At 42.9% G+C, this 6065-nt stretch overlaps 1 non-coding gene across 1 annotated transcript; it reads left to right on the top strand.

The window, feature by feature from the left end:
* The first annotated feature begins 5161 nt into the window (after positions 1–5161).
* trnas-uga (transfer RNA serine (anticodon UGA)) lies at positions 5162–5241 on the top strand. Its single transcript has one exon. It is a non-coding gene; the product is annotated as a tRNA-Ser (tRNA).
* The last annotated feature ends 824 nt before the right edge of the window (positions 5242–6065 follow it).

Raw genomic sequence — 6065 nt, 5'->3', positions numbered from 1 at the left:
GGCATGTGTTGCAATGTTAAGATTTCATCATTGATATATAAACTATCAGACTGCGTGGTTGGTAGTAGTGGCTTTCAGTAGGCCTTTAATGTTTGAACTGGAAACTTTATTTTTTGCAAATATTAGCTCATTCGGAATTTGATGCCTGCTTTTGAAAAAAGCTGGCACAAGTGGCAAAAAAGACTGAGAAAGTTGAGGGATGCTCATCAAACACTTATCTGTAACATCCCACAGGTGAACAGGCTAATTGGGAACAGGTGGGTGCCATGATTGGGTATAAAAGCAGCTTCCATGAAATGCTCAGTCATTCACAAACAAGGATGGGGCGAGGGTCACCAATTTGTGAACACATGCGTGAGCAAATTGTCAAACAGTTTAAGAACAACATTTCTCAACCAGCTATTGCAAGGAATTTAGGGATTTCACCATCTACGGTCCGTAATATCATCAAAAGTTTCAGAGAATATGGAGAAATCACTGCACCTAAGCAACAAGCCTGAAAACCAACACTGAATGCTCGTGACTTTTGATCCCTCAGGCGGTAATGCATCAAAAACCGACATCAGTGTGAAAAGGATATCACCACATGGGCTCAGGAACACTTCAGAAAACCACTGTCAGTTACTACAATTTGTCGCTACATTTGTAAGTGAAAATTAAGACTCTACTATGCTAAGAGAAAGCCATTTATCAACAACACCCAGAAACGCAGCTGTCTTCGCTGGGCCCGAGCTCCTCTAAGATGGACTGATGCAAAGTGGAAAAGTGTTCTGTGGTCTGACGAGTCCACATTTTAAATTGTTTTTGGAAACTATGGACGTCGCATCCTCCGGAACAAAGAGGAAAAGAACCCTCCGGATTGTTATAGGCGCAAAGTTGAAAAGCCAGCATCTGTGATGGTATGGGGGTGTATTAGTGCCCAAGACATGGGTAACTTACACATCTGTGAAGGCACCATTAATGCTGAAAGGTACATACAGGTTTTGGAGCAACATATGTTGCCATCCAAGCAACGTTATCATGGACGCCCCTGCTTATTTCAGCAAGACAATGCCAAGCCACGAGTTACAATAGCGTGGCTTCATAGTAAAAGAGTGCAGGTACTAGACTGGCCTGCCTGTATTCCAGACCTGTCTCCCGTTGAAAATGTGGCGCATTATGAAGCCTAAAATACCACAACGGAGACCCCGGACTGTTGAACAACTTAAGCTGTACATCAAGCAAGAATGGGAAATAATTCCTTTTTAAAAATTGGTCTCCTCAGTTCCCAAACGTTTACTCAGTGTTGTTAAAAGGAAAGGCCACGTAACACAGTGGTAAAAATGCCCCTGTGACAACTTTTTTGCAATGTGTTGCTGCCAAAAAATTCTAAGTTAATGATTATTTGCACAAAAAAAAGATGTTTCTCAGTTCGAACATTAAATATCTTGTCTTTGCAGTCTATTCAATTGAATACAAGTTGAAAAAGGATTTGCAAATCATTGTATTCTGTTTTTATTTACGAATTACACTACGCGCCAACTTCACTGGTTTTGTGTTTTGTACAAAAGTACACACTATGTTGAAAAATAAAACATCAGTGATCTATTTGTCTTTAATTTCCTGTATATGACTAACAACATTTCAATTGTTTTTTAAAACAGTGTCGTAAATATATGTCATAAAATATAAGCTTAATGTCTGAACGAACACTCATAAAAACACTACAAGTTGAAGGAAATATTACTTAGTGAGTTACTGGTACTGTACCTCATTGGATACCTGTTGGTGACCCCTGACTTGTTATGGTGAGTCGTTCAATACTGTCGTATAGCAGAACCTCCTATTTTCATACACTACTTGATTATGTAAAAGTACAGTACAAACTATGCAGTGGTGCTAAAGTAGCAAAAAAATTTACTCAAGAAAGGGTACTGTTACTTTAGAGTAAAAGTCTTCCAAAAAAGCTACAGTACTTAAGTAACAGTAAATATTTAGTAAAAAATAATCAACCACAGCATGCAAGTACTAGAAAACAGTCACTAAGGACGTTAAAACAGGGCTAATGTTCGCATATGTGCAGCTAAAATATTAAAAACATCTACAACTTACCGCAACATATTTTGTGTAATTGGAAGTGGAATTTTTGTAGGCTGAAATTTCTACTGACACAGATGACAGAGCATGATATCAATGTTCTTTTTCATACTTTTTAAGTAATCACTGGAGAGTCAAGACTTCATGTCAATGTTTACAGTGTATAGGATGAGTGCGGCCATGTGACTGCCTGGCTCGGTTTGATTGGTGAAATAGAATCAAAAGGTCACTAGTGCTATCGTTGAATTGGTGGAACAGAGTCATGTGATCGTGCCCGCTGGAAAAAGTCTCTCTGAAGAGCATATAGTACGTATTTGCAAGAAGTAAATCAATAGATTACTATAAATATCATGATAATATGAATAGAATTGATCAGAATGACACCAAAAATAGTGTTTCTTCTTCACAAAAAGACTTACCACCACAAACAAAACAAAAGCTAGTAGGTGTCAAGAAGTGGTGGTGACGAACCCCAAGATGCAGAGATGGCAGGCTTGATACATGGACACAGCTTACAATACTCCAGCACTGACTGGAGGGCAAGGTAGGTATAAATAGCAGCCGGCTAATTGACACCAGGTGTGGCCAGGTGCCAATCAGCCGCAGCTAAGGTGAAACAACTTTCAGGGAGACAAGCAGGAAACTGAACAAAAATAAGAGCGCTGACAGGAAATAAAACACACAGGAAAAACCAAAACATAACCAAACTATTAGTGACAAGCCTGACAGTGGCCCCCCCTTCCAATAACAGATACCAGACGTTCTAGATAAACAAAAAAACTAAAAAGTCCAAAGTCACGGGAGGGCGGAGGGAGGACAAGGCGATGGGCTGCCAGGCCAAGTGTCCCCGCAACCAGCGGGGAAGAGTCAGGTAGCGACGGCGAATTGAACGCCGCCGCAACTGGTGAGGCGGTTGCCCATGGAACGGCCACATCCGTGGGCGACGAGAGGGCTGCATGTCGGCGCCTGATGGCCGCCCGTGCGTCAGGCCAGCTGGAGGTCGTGGAGGCGACGATGCAGGAGACGCTGGCGAAGCCGTGGTACGGCCCGCCGGTGACGAGGAAGCTGGCGACACCGTGGCACAGCCCGCCGGGAAAGAGGAAGCTGATGTCGTCGGAGTTGGTGGCGGCGCCGAAGACGAGGATGGTGGCTGCACCGTTGGCGTCTGCACAGCTGGTACAGCAGGCGGCTGCACCGTCGGCGTCTGTAGAGCTGGTACAACAGGCGGCTGCACTGTCGGCGTCTGCAGAGCTGGTACAGCATGCGGCTGCACCGTCAGTGTCTGCAGAGCTGGTACAACAGGCGGCTGCACCGTCGGCGTCTGCAGAGCTGGTACAGTGGGCGGCTGCACCGTCTGCACCTGCAGGACCACCAGGGTTGCTGGTGGCTTCTGCAGGCCCACTGGGGTTGCTTGTGGCGTCTTGGACGTCCTCACCGGAGCAGGAAGGCTTGCTGAAAGCGAAGTCGCTGATGAGGTCATCCAAGAACGGAGGCCTGGTAGCGGTGTCGTAGACGACCTCACTGGAGAGAAGCAGCTGTGCCTCCCCAGCTGCACAGCTACTCATAGCCCCCCCCCACTCCCCCTCAAGGGACGGATCCAAGACGTTCCCAGAGAAGCCAACACAGGACAGGGATGGGTGGGAGAGATCACAAAAAGAGGCAAAACATCTCTATGATTCGGCCATCAATGTTAAAATATTGTTAAGTCTCTCTGCCGATGAAATCTCTGCGGGGTTCGTAGTTGGCTGGAGTATTCTGTCAATAAGTGGTGGTGACGAACCCCAAGATGCAGAGATGGCAGGCTTGATACCGGAAACAGCTTACAATACTCCAGCACTGGCACCAGGTGTGGCCAGGTGCCAATCAGCCACAGATGAGGGGAAACAGCGCTCAGGGAGACAATGCAGGAAACTGAACAAAAATAAGAGCGCTGACAGGAAATAAAATATAGACAGGAAAAACCAAAACATAACCAAACTGTCAGTGACAAGCCAGACAATAGGAGTGCTGGGAAAAAATCAATCTACATCCAAATCACAGTTCTTATTGATTAAAGTTTTAAACAGATTCTAAACTTTCAAGACCCGTTTTAAATGTTTTTATTTCTTTAGGCCTCGGTGCTTACTTACGTCATATGTCAATCAAAAAAGGAGCTCTTGTAACCTGTTTTGAAAAGTAATTTTTATAATCTAAATACCAAATAATTGCACGAATTGGTTTGCATCAAGAATTGCGTTGGTTTGCGACAAGAATCGTTTTAATTTAAGAATCAGTTTGAATTAACATAGGTTTTGAATCGAGAATCGGTTCCAGATCAAGACTCAGTTCCGAATGGAGTTGTTTAATCAAGAGTCTGTTTGAAACGTGATTCATGTTGGGTTGAGAATCGTTTTCAACCGAAATACATGTTGCATCGAGAATCAATTCTGAATCAAGAATCAGTTCTGAATCGGGAATAATTTCTTCAGCGAGAATTATGTTTAATCGAGAATCGTTTCTGAATAATCTCGAAACCCCAAGAATTGGATTGAATCATAAGCTAATGTAAGATTCACATACCGATTAGCTAAGATGGTTCAATGTAAATATGCAGGATAAAAGTGTGTTGTGGTACTTGTACTATTACTACTGTACTGCGTTTGAAAAGTCAAATAATTTAGTAAATACCTGTAACTCCAGACCATAGTCTCGTTCACAGCAATTACAGACAAATGATATTATGCTGTGTCGTATGTTTGAGCTTGGTTATTTAATTTTCATTTATTTGTTATCATTTCCACCTAACGGCTTAGTTCACAAAATGACTTAACATATCCTGTCAGATTTGCAGTCTGGGTTCAGGTGATGGCTAGTTAGCCATCACCGCTACTCTCAAGGTCCTTGATGATATCATCACTTCCGTGGACAATGATCAGGTCTGCATAGCTGCTCTCCAAGAACTTTGATTCAGTAACCACTTTATAAATATGATATGGTATGTTAGAACATCTTATTAAGTAGACTCTTTAGTATTGGTTTGTCCAAGAGGTTGCAGCAACGGTACTGCCAGCTATCTCAAAAACCGCGGACAACGGGTGAACCACTCGGCGATGGCCGAGTGGTTAAGGCGTTGGACTTGAAATCCAATGGGATCTTCCCGCGCAGGTTCGAACCCTGCTCGCAGCGTTTGCTTTCACTAACCACGTTAAACCCAGATTCCGAACTAACAAAGGTCTTAACTCATTCTCTTTCTATGCCACATCAATGTGGAATGCGCTCCCAACAGGTATAAAAGAAAGGGCATCTCTATCCTCCTTCAAAACCGCTATAAAAGTTCACCTCCAGGCAGCTACAACCCTAAACTAACACCCTCCCCGGATTGCTAATAATCAAATGTAAACAATCAAATGCAGATTCTTTTTCTTATGCCTTCTGATCTCTCTCTCTCTCTCTCTCTCTCTATGTCCACTACTTGATGTCCATACCCCCCCCCCCCACCCCACCCCCCCTCCACACTCCTGATTGTAAATAATGTAAATAATTCAATGTGATTATCTTGTGTGATGACTGTATTATGATGATAGTATATATGATAGTATATATCTGTATCATGAATCAATTTAAGTGGACCCCGACTTAGACAAGTTGAAAAACTTATTCGGGTGTTACCATTTAGTGGTCAATTGTACGGAATATGTACTTCACTGTGCAACCTACTAATAAAAGTCTCAATCAATCAATCAATCAATCAAGTCTGAAAAGATTGTGTCAGATCCACTCAACATTTCAAAAGGTGTGCCCCCAGGTTCCATCTAGGGCCCAACGTTATTCTCACAACCTTTTTCCAAAACACAATATAGAATGTGAGATACAACAGGATAATGCATACATTTATCATTTGTTTTCAAAACGCTTAATAAAAAGTGGGACCCTAAAAATTTACTGTGGGACCCCATTTGTATGACTTGATGGGGTCCCTGGGACCCCATTTTGAAAATTCCTAGCGCCAA

Source organism: Entelurus aequoreus, linkage group LG26 (genome assembly GCF_033978785.1).
Source record: "Entelurus aequoreus isolate RoL-2023_Sb linkage group LG26, RoL_Eaeq_v1.1, whole genome shotgun sequence".
Classification (NCBI taxonomy): domain Eukaryota; kingdom Metazoa; phylum Chordata; class Actinopteri; order Syngnathiformes; family Syngnathidae; genus Entelurus; species Entelurus aequoreus.
Note: the sequence above shows the minus strand (reverse complement) of the source record. Positions and strands in the feature narration are given on the sequence as shown.